General features: G+C 41.3%; 1 pseudogene; it reads right to left on the bottom strand.

Moving 5' to 3' along the window:
- Nucleotides 1–15796: 15796 nt before the first annotated feature.
- On the bottom strand, nt 15797–15915 carry LOC134962087 (5S ribosomal RNA; annotated as a pseudogene).
- Between the last annotated feature and the right edge of the window lie 2798 nt (nt 15916–18713).

Genomic DNA, 18713 nt, shown 5'->3' on the forward strand with positions numbered 1-18713 from the left:
TGTAGTTGCTCCGCGATCTACTAGTTTCGCCTGACTAAGCAGGCTTCATCAGGATGGTCGAAGGCACCTTCTCACCCGAAGATTCCTGAGAATATCGAATCAAAAGGAAAAAGGAATTTAACCAAAAAAGAGAATGAGGCCTTGAAGAACCTAAAGCAGAATGAAGAAATTATAATAAAACAAGCAGATTAGGGGGGTGGCATTGTCATAATGGACAAAGAGAAATATGACAGTGAATCCACTAGACTATTAGGAGACAGAACAACTTATCAGCAATTACAAAAAAAAAACATGGAGGAATACAAGATGAAATTGGAAGTCATTCTTAAAAAAGCTTTAGAAAGGGGGATTCTGACGAAGGATGAATATAAATTCATATATCCGGAACATCCAAAAATGGCTGTGTTCTACCACTTACCAAAAATCCATAAGGATATGAACAACACCCCAGGAAGACCCATAGTGGCGGGAATTCAATCGCTAACATCCCACCTTTCTTGTTACATTGATACGTTCCTCAAAAAACTTGTAATCACCCAACGTAGCTATATTAAATATACAACACAAATTTTGAATATACTGAATGGAATTACATGGAAAGAAGGTTTCCTGTTGGCCACCTGTGATGTCAAGTCACTTTATACCTCGATTCAACACGAGCAGGGAATAGAACATGTTCGGAAAATCCTAATGAAAGAATCGAACATGGAAGAAGATCAAATTAATTTCATCCTAGAAGGAATAAAGTTTACTTTGAATCATAATTTCTTCTGGTATAATGACAACTATTACATCCAAACCCAGGGAACAGCAATGGGTACAAATTTTGCACCCTTGTACACCAATCTGTTTCTAGCCCAGTGGGAAGATGAGTACATATGGGCCAATAATGAATATTTATCCAATCTTGTCCTATGGGTGAGGTATATTGATGATGTGATCATCATTTGGAATGGAGCAAATAAAGATCCTGAGCACTTCATTAAAAAAAAAAATAATAACATATTCATTCTGCAATTCACAAAAGAAGTCAGCGATACTAGTATGAACTTTTTGGGCTTAACCATTTTCATTGAAAACAATAAAATTGAAACCAGAACTTACAACAAAGAAGTAGATTGTAACAGTTATTTAGGTTGCAGAAGCAATCATCACCCAAAATGGCTATCAAATATCCCCAAAGGGCAAATGAAAAGGATGAGGAGGAACTGCTCCAAAAATGAGGACTATGAGACACAAACAGCAAGACTTATGACACAATTTGAAGAAAAGAATTACAAAAAAAGTAATCTTGAAAAAAACAAGAATGAAATTGATAAAGTGGACAGAATGGACCTTCTACACTATAAGAAAAAAGATAAGAACATGAAAGAACAGGTGATGTTTATGACAAATTATTCCAGCCAACGATCATATTTGGAATGAAGAATAATTAAACATTGGCATATCTTGACCACAGACAGTGAGTTAAGAGACATCCTACCCCAGAAGCCTAAAATCATATATAGAAGAGCACCCACAATTAAAAGCAATATTGTAAAAAGTAATCTGAAAAAGAATAAGGTGAAAACAACCTGGCTGAAGGAGCAAGAAGTTGGATTCTACAAATGTAACAATTGTACCGTCTGCCAAAAAACAAAACAGCCATCATCAAAACCAATCTTAAAGTATAAATCGAAAAACACGGGAAAAGAATACAAGATAAGGGAAATAATCACCTGCAATTTAAAGGGAGTGATTTATCTTATAACCTGTCCTTGTGGACTTCAATATGTAGGGAAGACATACCATAGTCTATATATCAGAATTAACGAACACTTAAATAATATAAGAACGAAGAAAGATAATCGTGGCATTCTGGAACATTTTACATAAATTCATAATAATGATCCATCAGTTTTAAACGTTATTGGGATCAAATTAGTACAGAAACTGTGGAGAGGAGGAGATTGGAATAGCCTACTACTTAAAGAAGAAGCAAGAACTATCTTCGAACTAGGGACGTTAATACCGAATGGTCTAAACATAGATTGGGAACTCCATCCCTTCCTAAGAGAAGGTTAATAAATCTAACTATGAAGAAGATCTGTCCTTAGATATATAGACTATTCCATTCCCACTAAGAATCCAATCCAATACACAAATGCACTATTACAGTTGATACTTAGGATAACTAAAACAATAATAAAAAACAGAAAATAAAAAGAAATACAAAACCACTATGAGAATAATTGATATAATTTAAGAATAACATTCACTGTGTCTTAATGTGTGTGTATGTGTTTGTATGTTTTTAGAAAAATAGAATGATTTGAAAAATAAGATTGACAACCACAGTGGCCACTGTATTAAAAGTGGAAGGAGGAATAAACTTTGTATTCCATAAAAAAGATAGAATGAAATAAATGTAACATCACTTAGATCATATATATGATACAAACAAATAGAAGAGACAAGAATTGTTTTACTTGACGATTATTAGATCATTTGTAAGAATACCCATGGAATGGGGCCATTATGGGAGTAATGATCCGCAATGATTACTATACCAATAACGAAAGGAGAAACATACTTTGTGATTCCCGGTTGCCCTGACAACTAAAGACAGCACTAAAGAGATAATAAAGTAAGGGCGGAAGGAATGAAGGAAGTACGGAGGAGGGCGGAAGTGACATGACGCCAGGATGGAGATTAATAGTGTCAGTGGAATCTTTGACAATGCAGCCTGAAGGAATGGGGAGTTAATGATGACAGCCAAGATGGGGACCAATAGCGTCAGTGGCAACTATGACAATGCGGCTTGAAGGAATGGGGCGGATATGATGTCAGCTGAGAAGAGGGTGGAAGTGACAAGACACCCAGACGGAGGGGATGAACTTGAGTGGTAACCATGACTACCAACACAAACATGAGCATAAAAATGGGTGAGAAGGTGCGTTCGGCCATCCTGATGAAGCCTGCTTAGTCAGGCGAAACAGATACCCGATGCTCGTGAACCCTGCAATAAATAAAGCTGCAAGTAAATTCATAACTGATTCTGCCTGGATTATTCAGGACTTGTTTGGACTTACACAGATAGAAGCCCTTTACAGGACACTGTTCTTGGAATTTTCACATAGAACGTGTAGGGGAAACTGTGGTGAAAAACATCCTACGGGTTGATTAAGATAGATTTTCCCATTACTGAATAGTGAGTAATTCGCCTCAGGCGTATCACCAACAAATTCATATTTAATGTATGTTTGTTTTGTGATGTCGATGTGGAGTATACCGGTATTAGGATTCACTATTAGTTTTTAATTGTACTATATTAAATGTAAAAAGGCAAAATATTGCATTATTTTTCCAGTTGATTATTTTTAATAAAAATAAACTATAATTTTTATCATACAGTTTGTTATAGATCCTTATTTAAGGTGTATATATGCTATAGTGGTTTGTGTCAGTACTTGATGAAATTAGCGCTGGAAGGTACCCTTCTTTTCTTTTGTGCATAACATATTGAGGGAAACGTGGAATCCCTTTTAACCCCCCATAGTAGCTTAACACATCAAGTTAAACGATAAACGCAGCTCTCTATTTCCAACACACACACACACACACACACACACACACACACACACACACACACACACCCTTATCAGAAGTCTCCTACCTGATGACTGGCTGCCTGGAACCAGTGAAACTAAGCGTATGTATATTAGCTGTAACTGATTCTTATGTAACTGTAACTGATTCTTATGTAACTGTAACTGATTCCAATGTAACTGTAGCACTGTAACCCTATCATATCTTTAGATATGTTATACTGAATGATATACTGTACATATGTTATTTTGCATGCATAACTTTTAATATCAAATATATATATCTCTGAGCATTGGACCTCAGTATACAATGTGTGTGACTGCTTGCTTTCTCTTAAGGGACATAGTGCTGTGACGTTCAGCACACTTTTATCGTATATGGTAATAAGATGCGCCTTGCGTCAGCAGTATATATTAACGCTGGCATTTAAATGTTTATTTAAAATAATGGAAATTCACAGTTGGGGCTACGTCAGGGATATCACGTTCTTAATGATGCGCAGTACAGACACGCTGTGGTCTACCGGCTAAGGATGGACGCATCTAAATGCCGATGAACCACATCCGTTTTTTTGGGTTATCAATAAAGCGCTGATATGAATCAAGGGACAATAGATTTCTTTGCTGCCTGTGAGTGTGACAAAAATGCACAATATTAGAAATATTACAGCATACTTTTTATTATTGCTAACGAGGTTCAATAAGTCATATTGTGTTAGATTCAGATTGGATTGTTTATCTGTTAAGTAAATTTAAAGAGCATTTAAAAGTTGGTGCATGATGGATATAGCTGTGTTAGCATGCTGCATCCTATTCGCATACTAACACATGCCTGAAGTAGCAAAGCTTCGTTCGCACTGAAAAATTTTGTTACCATGCAGTGGCAATTGTCCATTAGGGTGACCTCCGGTGCTTGTATAATTTGGGATTTATTTGTGACAAAGGATAGAGCTAGTGTTTGTGTATTCTGGCCGCATGGCGTGGATACCATTTTGTGTCCAAGCACATGGCTTGGAAGGGGGAGGAGCAGTGGCCATTTTAGGTCTGGTGTAAGGTACAGTAATGAATAGCAAATATTACCTGTTGTTTCTGCTGTACAAATCTGCATTGGTTTTAAAAGCCACATAACTTAAGGTCCTGAAAGCCATTGTTAAACAATCTGTAGCCTTTGTCACAATGTCAACAATATATATGTACAAATCCATCACCATTTAAAAACTACCAATGAATTTAACTAACCCATGCCATAGTGAATTATAAATAGTGTTTCAATTAGGCCTAGTGAGAGTAATAGTGAGATTAATACTTAGCTTGATGTAAGAAAAATACACACAGATTATTGAGTTTTTCCATGATTTGTTTTAATAATAATAATAATAATAATAATAATATTCATTTTATTTATATAGCGCTCTTTCTCCAAACAGGACTCAAGGCTTGGAAGATACTGAGTGTTTAAAATGAAACCCTCTGCTTGTTACAAGATAAGCACTTGGAATGTTAATGAACTTGTTCAACCACTCTGGAACAGGACAAGACCTAGTGAGACACCTGTTGAGATGCAAATTAGGGCTGCTTTGGAAACCACAATCAGTATATGTGTATAAATACATATGCTGTGTGAGGGTTTCATAGAGTGTAATAATAATGTATATATATATATATTACTATTATTATATGGATATATGTATATTCATATCATTGTAGGTTCTGCTAGATAAGCGATCCAATCTGAATCATAGCATTTAAATTATAGTCAATAGACATATTGAATTGAAGTGTAATACCTCTAGCGGTATGTTATCAATCACTGAGAAATGATTCCTTTTTCTGTACAGAAAATATTGTGAATTCATGGGGATTGAAAGTAAGTGTGAGTGGGTTGAACCCCGTAATTTGGGATCCCGTAGGGCGAGACACTCAGCTAGGAGAAGCTCCAGTGGCATGGCAGCTCGCAACCGCATGTTTAAGGCCAGGTGTGGAGTTAGCCCATAAAACACTCCAGGTGACGGAAACATAGCCTACTGTAAAAAGTAAAATTGTCTTCATAATCGTAAGGCACACAAATAACAAGTATTTGTGAGTCGTGCGATTTTACTGCATCTCTGCTCATGGGATATGTGTCGCAACGTGATACGGTTTTTGCGTCATTATGTGCAAATATCATCATCATACAGCGCGTATGTTAGCATACACAGAGGTGATTGAGTAGAGAGTTAAGAACTTCACTGTTCTCCCAGGAAGATTCTTGGTGGACATTCATTGGAGGTGTGATGTTTCCCACATGGAATTCCAGTGGATAGAGACCCAAAAGTAGAAGGCCTGTAACCTCCACTGGAAAGGTGTGGTATTACTCAGTTAATAAACTTTGTGCTCCCAGTACCTGAGGGGTCTGATAGGGTCCTCTCTGATATACACGTGTCATCAGTTGGTGGGGCATTGTATACTCAGTTGAGAAGGAGTTGGTGAAAGAACTCTGAGGACTTTCACCGTTTGCTCGTATTGTCCATTTGGGGATCATGTTAAAAGGTCCACGATGGGAGCCAAGTGCACAAGCGAGAATCGTTCAGAAGCTAGGGTTCAGGCTGAAGTTCTGGGGCCGAAAGGGTTCACTAGTTATATTATGTGTAGGAAGTCCGGTGGAAGTCTTCTAGATGGGGTGATCGATAAGTTGTTTCTCAACCGAAATTCTAGTGGAACAAAACCCAAGTAACATTGACAGGATGTTCCTTAGAAGGAGGCTTTTTGTAATGCTTGGGAAAAAATTACAATGAATGAATGAATGTCATTTTCCAGTGATTGGTGGTTTTGATCCTAAGGTATTGCAGTTAGTATGAAAACAAATATGTTTAACCAAAGTCATATAAGACAAGAACGAAAACATAATAACTGTTTGAACTCGTAGCAACAATGAGGAAGTAAAAAGAGAAAGCAAGTACACCGCCATATGTGGATGTGGAAGCAGTTACAGCCAGTATACAAACTATAGAAAATAACATTTTAAAAAATTAAAAAATATTAGTGTAACCTATAATATGTATTAATGAATGTCAAAAGTTTTATTTAGGAGGAGATGGTGACCCGACTCTGGTTTCAGCCATTTCTCATGCACTCAGAGGAGTAATATCCAAGCGGTAAAAGAGGAACTGTAGCCTTCAGGGGAAGTCGTTGAGACCAGTGGATCTGGTAATTATGGAGCCATTCAAGTACATATATAGTAAGACCCAAAAATAAAATAAAAATCAGGAAAGTAATAACACAAATGGAGAACATCCTGTCCGCACATTAGTATTTCCCAGTAGGAAAGCAGACAGAAATGGGGTAACCCCCAGGGTACTTCTTTTTTAACTATTACATAAGACGTATTCATTTCTTGGAATGCCCTTGTCTAGATAAGCTCGGAAATGTTTGTTGGACCATGTACAGACCCTTAATACGGGATGTGAAGGATTAAATGAATACTTTGCATGACCTAGAAGCTTTTTTTTTTGCAGTACTAGAAAATTCTCTGTTAGGATTGAAGATCGCTGGTAAACACTAATTCGGCAAATGGGAGTAATGAGAGAAGTGCAACATTACCCTTTGACAAAACCTGCAGAAGTTACGATTGGGCCTCTATGATGCTAAACCTTTTTCTTTTCTCCTAGCAGCAGTGGCCCCTGACTAACTTAATCGACAGAGATTTTGTTGTGTAGATTGAAATGTGAAATACATATATTGTACTCCTGCTCAGGAAGTACAAAGTATGTTAGATACTCCTCAAAGACTAATGTTGCATTCCACTGTTCTAGACTTATGTACATCACAGGTAGAGGAAATGATCTCACAGATACCGGGTTCTCTATGAACTTAGGATGGACAGGACACTGGATTGATGGCTGAGATAGTCCCAGTAGTGACACAGCAAGCACAAGCTTTAAAGGGGGGGGGGGGTGTAGACCAAGTAGTCAACAATAAATTCCCCGTAGTACCCAATCCAGCTGTCACTTTAATAAAATCCTCTCCACCTCTACAAACTTTACTGTCACCAACCTCTATTCTGTTTTCTTCACTGTTTCCTCTTCATCTTTGCGTTCACAAAGGGGGTACAATACATGGACCCAACTCTTCCAAAGTTTCATTGACAGCCTGATTATTTTCTCCCAGGCCTTGCATAGCTGCTTACTATCCTTTCAGCCTGATAAGAGGTCAGTATTGATATGAAGTTATTACTGTGCTCTGATACATTTGTGTTTTCACTGGCGGATACTTAAACAATTTTGTTTAATCTCTTCTAGACAGGACACAAGGTCTCAAGGGATAAACTGCAGTTGTGTAGGACAAGGGTCACATACTTAGGACATAGTACTGGTACATGGTTTGACAGTTCATACACCACATGCCGTATCGGTCCTTCAAAGTTCTGCCCGAACCCGATATGTCTCATCAGTACAATGACACCAGTACTGAATGTGCCTTGTAATGCACGAAAGGTGGAGGATGATAATACTGGTGAAGGAAAATTTTGTATGGACACTGATATGCATGATTGTGTGGAATATCTGAATCAGACTTTTACTACGAGACCAGACATAAGTGACAGCCCGTTAGTGAATGCAGACCTGATTTTTTTTCTTCTAGACTGATGGTAGTCACCACAGACAGACATACTCTGGAGACTTATGCACAGGATATGCTGTTGTAGATGACCGAAGTATTATAGAAGCTGAAACCTTTGGGCAGACCGCATGTAGCATTGGTCGCTGAGCTGGTCTCACTGACCAGGGCATGCGAGTTGGCAGAAGATACGTCAGCCAATATATATACCGACTTGAGATGATTTTGGAGTGATGCTCATGGTACTCTACAATGCAAACACACAACAATTAAACTGAGATGCAAATTTGTGTTCCCTACAGGAAAAGGAGGTCTGGAAGGCGAAGGGGTATGGTCAGGAGTCCTCAGGACTCTGGAGAGCTGGACAAGGTAAGCCAGTGGCCTCCAGGGCGTATCTCCCCAGCCTAGCTGAAGTGGCACATGGTCTGACTCATCTGGGTAGGAAAGGTATGTGCAAATTGGTAAGAGCTTACTGGCGTGCACGGGGGTTCTCGTCTCAGACAAGCAGGAAAGCAATGACCTGTCTTACTTGCATGAGGAAGAACATTTGGTAAGGTAGTACTGACAGAGCCATCCCATACTCCTCCTGCAGATGGACCTTTTCAGGTAATACAAATCGACTTCGTACAGTTAACACCCTATAGGAATTTGAGCTATGTATTAATGTGCACTGATGTTTTTTCAAACTGGGTAGTGGCATTTCCTGCCACCACAAATACTGCTGTGTTTACTGCAAAGAAAATTGTGCATACATTTTTTGTAGATATGGTATCCTTAGGAGTAGGAGCAAAGTGATAGCTGAAACTGGACTATTGTGGTCATAGACACTGCCACTAGTGTTATGTAGCATCGGTACCACTCCCATATCCCCACTTAACGAATCACCCTCTTTGAGAAAAAAAATTTTTGGAAGACAACCTCATATCATGATCGATCTGCACCATGATCAGAAATACACCAATGAGGTGACAGTACAGTACCTTATCGAGATGAGCCAGCATTTGATAACTTAACAAAAGAACTTGAAACTGTTGATTCCTGATATGCCAACTACTATCTTGATTGTGAACCAAGAGACTGTGTGATTATTCTTACGGACAAGGGGAGAGAAAGAAAGCTCTTGTGTGGGCGCACTCTTATGAAAAAAAGAAAATTAACATTCAATTATGAAAGAAAAATTAAAACGTATGTTTATTAATCAACATTAAAATTGAAAAGTAGTCCCTCTAAGATCCAGAAAAAGGTGTGAGCATGAGAGAGATGTGAGAGAATAAAAGAAAAAATGTGTAAAAATGTTCTGGTCTGTTTAATCACACGAGAAGGATTGGAAAGGCTGCAGACACAAGATAGTCTAGCACCCGTTTCTCCTGACCAGTACAGATAGTCTGTATTGATGAGACCAACCAAGGAGGTCAGTATTGTTTCTTGGAGGACCGCTTGGTTTGGATTAATACCAAGCAGTTAGGTATTCACTAGAGATGTGCACTTGAAATTTTTCGGGTTTTGTGTTTTGGTTTTGGGTTCGGTTCCGCGGCCGTGTTTTGGGTTCGACCACGTTTTGGCAAAACCTCACCGAATTTTTTTTGTCGGATTCGGGTGTGTTTTGGATTCGGGTGTTTTTTTCAAAAAACACTAAAAAACAGCTTAAATCATAGAATTTGGGGGTCATTTTGATCCCAAAGTATTATTAACCTCAAAAACCATAATTTCCACTCATTTTCAGTCTATTCTGAACACCTCACACCTCACAATATTATTTTTAGTCCTAAAATTTGCACCGAAGTCGCTGGATGACTAAGCTAAGCGACCCTAGTGGCCGACACAAACACCTGGCCCATCTAGGAGTGGCACTGCAGTGTCACGCAGGATGGCCCTTCCAAAAAACACTCCCCAAACAGCACATGACGCAAAGAAAAAAAGAGGCGCAATGAGGTAGCTGTGTGAGTAAGCTAAGCGACCCTAGTGGCCGACACAAATACCTGGCCCATCTAGGAGTGGCACTGCAGTGTCACGCAGGATGGCCCTTCCAAAAAACACTCCCCAAACAGCACATGACGCAAAGAAAAAAAGAGGCGCAATGAGGTAGCTGTGTGAGTAAGATAAGCGACCCTAGTGGCCGACACAAACACCTGGCCCATCTAGGAGTGGCACTGCAGTGTCACGCAGGATGGCCCTTCCAAAAAACACTCCCCAAACATCACATGACGCAAAGAAAAAAAGAGGCGCAATGAGGTAGCTGTGTGAGTAAGATAAGCGACCCTAGTGGCCGACACAAACACCTGGCCCATCTAGGAGTGGCACTGCAGTGTCACGCAGGATGGCCCTTCAAAAAAATACTCCCCAAACAGCACATGACGCAAAGAAAAATTAAAGAAAAAAGAGGTGCAAGATGGAATTGTCCTTGGGCCCTCCCACCCACCCTTATGTTGTATAAACAGGACATGCACACTTTAACCAACCCATCATTTCAGTGACAGGGTCTGCCACACGACTGTGACTGAAATGACGGGTTGGTTTGGACCCCCACCAAAAAAGAAGCAATTAATCTCTCCTTGCACAAACTGGCTCTACAGAGGCAAGATGTCCACCTCATCATCATCCTCCGATATATCACCGTGTACATCCCCCTCCTCACAGATTATCAATTCGTCCCCACTGGAATCCACCATCTCTGCTCCCTGTGTACTTTGTGGAGGCAATTGCTGCTGGTCAATGTCTCCACGGAGGAATTGATTATAATTAATTTTAATGAACATCATCTTCTCCACATTTTCAGGAAGTAACCTCGTACGCCGATTGCTGACAAGGTGAGCGGCGGCACTAAACACTCTTTCGGAGTACACACTTGTGGGAGGGCAACTTAGGTAGAATAAAGCCAGTTTGTGCAAGGGCCTCCAAATTGCCTCTTTTTCCTGCCAGTATAAGTACGGACTGTCTGACGTGCCTACTTGGATGCGGTCACTCATATAATCCTCCACCATTCTTTCAATGGGGAGAGAATCATATGCAGTGCCAGTAGACGACATGTCCGTAATCGTTGGCAGGTCCTTCAGTCCGGACCAGATGTCAGCATCAGCAGTCGCTCCAGACTGCCCTGCATCACCGCCAGCGGGTGGGCTCGGAATTCTGAGCCTTTTCCTCGCACCCCCAGTTGCGGGAGAATGTGAAGGAGGAGATGTTGACAGGTCGCGTTCCGCTTGACTTGACAATTTTCTCACCAGCAGGTCTTTGAACCCCAGCAGACTTGTGTCTGCCGGAAAGAGAGATCCAAGGTAGGTTTTAAATCTAGGATCGAGCACGGTGGCCAAAATGTAGTGCTCTGATTTCAACAGATTGACCACCCGTGAATCCTTGTTAAGCGAATTAAGGGCTCCATCCACAAGTCCCACATGCCTAGCGGAATCGCTCTGTGTTAGCTCCTCCTTCAATGTCTCCAGCTTCTTCTGCAAAAGCCTGATGAGGGGAATGACCTGACTCAGGCTGGCAGTGTCTGAACTGACTTCACGTGTGGCAAGTTCAAAGGGCAGCAGAACCTTGCACAACGTTGAAATCATTCTCAACTGCGCTTGAGACAGGTGCATTCCACCTCCTATATCGTGCTCAATTGTATAGGCTTGAATGGCCTTTTGCTGCTCCTCCAACCTCTGAAGCATATATAAGGTTGAATTCCACCTCGTTACCACTTCTTGCTTCAGATGATGGCAGGGCAGGTTCAGGCGTTTTTGGTGGTGCTCCAGTCTTCTGTACGTGGTGCCTGTACGCCGAAAGTATCCCGCAATTCTTCTGGCCACCGACAGCATCTCTTGCACGCCCCTCTCGTTTTTAAAATAATTATGCACCACCAAATTCAAGGTATGTGCAAAACATGGGACGTGCTGGAATTTGCCCATATTTAATGCACACACAATATTGCTGGCGTTGTCCGATGCCACAAATCCACAGGAGAGTCCAATTGGGGTAAGCCATTCCGCGATGATCTTCCTCAGTTGCTGTAAGAGGTTTTCAGCTGTGTGCGTATTCTGGAAACCGGTGATACAAAGCGTAGCCTGCCTAGGAAAGAGTTGGCGTTTGCGAGATGCTGCTACTGGTGCCGCCGCTGCTGTTCTTGCGGCGGGAGTCCATACATCTACCCAGTGGGCTGTCACAGTCATATAGTCCTGACCCTGCCCTGCTCCACTTGTCCACATGTCCGTGGTTAAGTGGACATTGGGTACAACTGCATTTTTTAGGACACTGGTGAGTCTTTTTCTGACGTCCGTGTACATTCTCGGTATCGCCTGCCTAGAGAAGTGGAACCTAGATGGTATTTGGTAACGGGGGCACACTACCTCAAGAAATTGTCTAGTTCCCTGTGAACTAACGGCGGATACCGGACGCACGTCTAACACCAACATAGTTGTCAAGGCCTCAGTTATCCGCTTTGCAACAGGATGACTGCTGTGATATTTCATCTTACTCGCAAAGGACTGTTGGACAGTCAATTGCTTGGTGGAAGTAGTAAAAGTGGGCTTACGACTTCCCCTCTGGGATGACCATCGACTCCCAGCAGCAACAACAGCAGCGCCAGCAGCAGTAGGCGTTACACGCAAGGATGCATCGGAGGAATCCCAGGCAGGAGAGGACTCATCAGAATTGCCAGTGACATGGCCTGCAGGACTATTGGCATTCCTGGGGAAGGAGGAAATTGACACTGAGGGAGTTGGTGGGGTGGTTTGCGTGAGCTTGGTTACAAGAGGAAGGGATTTACTGGTCAGTGGACTGCTTCCGCTGTCGCCCAAAGTTTTTGAACTTGTCACTGACTTATTATGAATGCGCTGCAGGTGATGTATAAGGGAGGATGTTCCGAGGTGGTTAACGTCCTTACCCCTACTTATTACAGCTTGACAAAGGCAACACACGGCTTGACAAATGTTGTCCGCATTTCTGTTGAAATACTTCCACACCGAAGAGCTGATTTTTTTGGTATTTTCACCAGGCATGTCAATGGCCATATTCCTCCCACGGACAACAGGTGTCTCCCCGGGTGCCTGACTTAAACAAACCACCTCACCATCAGAATCCTCCTTGTCAATTTCCTCCCCAGCACCAGCAACACCCATATCCTCCTCATCCTGGTGTACTTTAACACTGACATCTTCAATCTGACTATCAGGAACTGGACTGCGGGTGCTCCTTCCAGCACTTGCAGGGGGCGTGCAAATGGTGGAAGGCGCATGCTCTTCACGTCCAGTGTTGGGAAGGTCAGGCATCGCAACCGACACAATTGGACTCTCCTTGTGGATTTGGGATTTCGAAGAACGCACAGTTCTTTGCTGTGCTTTTGCCAGCTTGAGTCTTTTCATTTTTCTAGCGAGAGGCTGAGTGCTTCCATCCTCATGTGAAGCTGAACCACTAGCCATGAACATAGGCCAGGGCCTCAGCCGTTCCTTGCCACTCCGTGTGGTAAATGGCATATTGGCAAGTTTACGCTTCTCCTCCGACAATTTTATTTTAGATTTTTGAGTCCTTTTTTTACTGATATTTGGTGTTTTGGATTTTACATGCTCTGTACTATGACATTGGGCATCGGCCTTGGCAGACGACGTTGCTGGCATTTCATCGTCTCGGCCATGACTAGTGGCAGCAGCTTCAGCACGAGGTGGAAGTCGATCTTGATCTTTCCCTATTTTTGGAACCTCAACATTTTTGTTCTCCATATTTTAATAGGCACAACTAAAAGGCACCTCAGGTAAACAATGGAGATGGATGGATACTAGTATACTTATGGATGACGAGCGACTGCCGACACAGAGGTAGCTACAGTCGTGGACTACCGTACTGTGTCTGCTGCTAATATAGACTGGATGATAATGAGATAAAATTAAAATATATATATATATCACACTAGTACTGCAGCCGGACAGGTATATATTATGTAATGACGGACCTGCTGGACACTGTCTGTCAGACTCAGCACTGCAGACTCCTAAAGTAAGCTACTAGTATCAAGAAGATAGAAAAAAAAAAAAACTACGGGTAGGTGGTATACAATTATGGATGGACGAGCGACTGCCGACACAGAGGTAGCTACAGCCGTGGACTACCGTACTGTGTCTGCTGCTAATATAGACTGGATGATAATGAGATAAAATTAAAATATATATATATATCACACTAGTACTGCAGCCGGACAGGTATATATTATGTAATGACGGACCTGCTGGACACTGTCTGTCAGCACTGCAGACTCCTAAAGTAAGCTACTAGTATCAAGAAGATAGAAAAAAAAAAACCCACGGGTAGGTGGTATACAATTATGGATGGACGAGCGACTGCCGACACAGAGGTAGCTACAGCCGTGGACTACCGTACTGTGTCTGCTGCTAATATAGACTGGATGATAATGAGATAAAATTAAAATATATATATATATCACACTAGTACTGCAGCCGGACAGGTATATATTATGTAATGACGGACCTGCTGGACACTGTCTGTCAGCACTGCAGACTCCTAAAGTAAGCTACTAGTATCAAGAAGATAGAAAAGAAAAAACAACACGGGTAGGTGGTATACAATTATGGATGGACGAGCGACTGCCGACACAGAGGTAGCTACAGCCGTGGACTACCGTACTGTGTCTGCTGCTAATATAGACTGGATGATAATGAGATAAAATTAAAATATATATATATATATCACACTAGTACTGCAGCCGGACAGGTATATATTATGTAATGACGGACCTGCTGGACACTGTCTGCAGAATGCGTTTATAAAAACACCACACGACGAGTGTTTAACTTTTTCAGACAATCACAATTATACTGGTGGTCAGCAGACAATCACAATACTGGTGGTCAGTGGTCACTGGTCAGTCACACTGGCAGTGGCACTCTGGCAGCAAAAGTGTGCACTGTACTTAAAATATGTACTCCTGCTATAACTGCTCCCCAGTCTCCCCCACAATTAAGCTGTGTGAGCAGTGAGCACTCAGCACAGTCAGATAATGATATACAGTATTACATATGATGCAGCACACTGGGCTGAGCACAGATATGGTATGTGACTGTGTCACACTGTGTATCGTTTTTTTTCAGGCAGAGAACGGATTAATTAAACTGGTGGTCACTGGTCACACTATCAGCAGCAAGTAGTACTCCTCCTAATAATATGCTCCCCAAAATTTGTGTCTCTCTCTAGTACTCTAGTCTAAACGGAGAGGACGCCAGCCACGTCCTCTCCCTATCAATCTCAATGCACGTGTGAAAATGGCGGCGACGCGCGGCTCCTTATATAGAATCCGAGTCTCGCGGTAGAATCCGAGCCTCGCGAGAATCCGACAGCGGGATGATGACGTTCGGGCGCGCTCGGGTTAACCGAGCAAGGCGGGAAGATCCGAGTCGCTCGGCCCCGTGTAAAAAAACCTGAATTTCGGGCGGGTTCGGATTCCAAGGAACCGAACCCGCTCATCTCTAGTATTCACCCGTTAATCCATTTTTTTTAAAACAAATTGAGAATGTCTAAATTGGCATGACCTGAACACTGGTAGGAGTAAAGAGAATGTAGGAAATAGCACGTAGTGGTGATACTGCTGTTGGTGTCCACCCTTCTAAGGAAGGGGAATAGTCCGTACTCTACAAAACCGGGTATTCCCAGGGAGTCTCCTCTCAAGGTACTGACCTGGCCCGACGCTGTTTCGCTTCCAAGATCGGACGAGATCGGGCATTAGCAGCGTGGTATGATAGTAGAGAGGCTATCTACCAATGAGAGTGCACCTATATACGAAAAATAAGAGGAAGAGATTATAGAAAAGATGAGGTCGTTCAGTGTGTGGATCTGCTTTCCACGTTAGGCAGGGTAAAAACAATTACCACTCAGTGGCATTGTAAACCCTGGATCGTGGATGAGAGTCCACAGAAAGATAGTGAGCAATAAAAGAAGAAAGAGGAGATAAGGGAAGGATTTGGAGCTGAATCAAAATCAGCTATTGAGCGGTGTCTCAGAGAAGAGACCAAAGCCGCAAAATATGAGGCGTCAGGTAGGTTTGTAAGTCTAAACACAAATCACGAATACATTCCTGTTATGCAAAAGACAATCATGAGTACACTGTCAGAGAAATCATTACATGAGGTAAAGGATGACATCAGCCTATTGAGTGTACCACACTGAAAAAAATGATGAAATGATGAGCAGATACAAAAAATAGATCTAATCTGCAATCTGTAGGATTAATGGGCTGTAATAAGCACAGAAGATCCCAGCTGCATAAATCACGTATACATTCCTGTTGTGCAAAAGGCATTCATGAGTACAGTGTCAAAAGAAATATAATCATTACTTGAGTTAAAGGATGACATCAGCCTGTTAAGTGTACCGCACTGAATTAAATGATAAAAGATAAATAAAGTGCAGCAAATAGGTCTAATCTGCAATCTGTAGGATTAATGGGCTGTAATAGGCACAGAAGATCCCAACTGCATAATATGCAGTATTATTTGGTGTGCCTAATGCGATAGGCACATATGGCAGAAATAATTCTAACTCAAAAACATATATATGTGTGAAAAAAATGATACTCAAGGTGTCAGGTTAGGAGACAGGTGGCAGTAAGCAATACTCCAAGGAAAGGTCTCATGGTGAAGTCCGTGGAAAACGCGTTTCGCCCGTCCGGGCTTGTTCACTTCCGGGATCTCTTTATTCTTATTCTTACGCTCAGGTTGCCTAATAGACAGGTGGGAAGGACCGTACCAAGTTTTGTGACAGCACGATTTCAGTGAAAGTAGCCGAGAGACTTGGGTCCATGATTCCCATTGCAGGAAAGTCGTTAGTCCGGAAGGAACTCAGAAAGGGAGTGAAATCGCAGAAATATCACTCGAGAATCTGTTCCGTGAAGACTGAGAGACGGCACCGTTGAACACTACCTCTGCGTACTAAAGGATTACAAAAAGACCAGTCGTAGTAATGGATTTGCTATTAGCAAGATTTGTTTTGTTCTTTCTTTTATCTTTTGATAAAAAAAATTTTTCCAGGACATTCTATTTTTGTGAGGAGTCGAGTGTGGGACTGGAACTGGTTCTGGAGAAAGGAGTGATGTCTTTATAGGATCCCAGGATCAGCCTATCACTTTGTTTAAAGCCAGAGTAAATCAAAGGTTTAGTAGTTACGGAGTTCGGAAGTAACGTGATAGGCTATTGTCTGAGGAATACTGTATTTTGTAGTTAGTGCGACCCTATAATTGAAGATGAGTGTATCCAGAGATGTCAGTTAAGCAATAATGTTGAATTTAACAGACATCCTATGAGTTATTACCACTCCCTAGTGGGTAAGGTCTTAAACCAAACAGAATGTTGGATGTGCTCACAGGTAGCTCCTTGACAAAATAATGCAGGATTAGTGCCATATTCTTTAGAGTTAGCTGAGGTACTTGAATGACATGGAAGGGGGGGGGGACTGGTGGACAAGGAATATAATATAACTAGACCCCCTAGTCTTAAGATCCACCAGTACCATAGATAAATCCCTGGTATGTTTAAATCTCACCAATTTCAGGAAACAAGGAAATTGGGAGGTAATCATGAACAATCAGACAATGGCTTATTAACACATAGCCGATAAAGAGCTCATTAATATATGTAGAAGAAAAGTTTATGAGTGGCTCTCCCCGAACTCCGAAGGTTTATGTTATCTAGGAAGGACACTACCTGAAATAATAACCCTTGTTCAATGATGAAACAGACCTAGCATACGATCCAGAAATGGAAACAATGTTCAGGGAATGATATTAATATATACCATGAAAATTTTATATGTCTCTTTCATGACTTGTTTGTGTTTTCTCCCTCTACCCAGCAAAACCTCTATCAAATCCGAACATCAGTGTACAAAGACGTAGGTACATGTATATATGCAATGATCATTCAGATCAGACATCATAGGCTAAAGCACTGTCCCAGCATACTCTATAGGTTAAATGTCATCCCACATCCAACCAGTGGTCTCACGACCGCCGAGCACATATAGAGGATGTCCCATCCTCTTCCCTGTCTTCCCCAACTATAGTCAATGTCTGATTTGTGAAATTAATACATACATGTGTCTAGGTCACCAGTTATGTGTTTGAAATATTTTTTTGTAATTATGTTTAGTGTGACAGTTATGACAGTTATTGTTTTTGTCAAAGGGTGGACTGTCGAAGTCAAAAATATTACATACACACTACATGTAAACTCCAAACAGAGTGGCCTCTGTTCGTGCGCATTACCAGCGTGCGTGCGCATACACGAAGCGATATACGGTAGCATACACATTCGTACAGAGAAGCCACAAAGATATATTCAACACATATTCATACAACACATAGACAAAACATGTTTAGCACCAGACTGGTATTAAATTGTAATTATATAATAGAGTGTAAAACCAGATATATATGTATTATTGGAATGGAACAAGCTAATTATATCATGCTTAGTGTCAAAATGATCAGGAGAATGTGTGGATTAATTTGATAGTTATGGGTAAATGTAGCACATTGCAATGATTAGTTAT

The sequence above is a fragment of the Pseudophryne corroboree genome, chromosome 9 (genome assembly GCF_028390025.1).
Source record: "Pseudophryne corroboree isolate aPseCor3 chromosome 9, aPseCor3.hap2, whole genome shotgun sequence".
In the NCBI taxonomy this organism is placed as follows: domain Eukaryota; kingdom Metazoa; phylum Chordata; class Amphibia; order Anura; family Myobatrachidae; genus Pseudophryne; species Pseudophryne corroboree.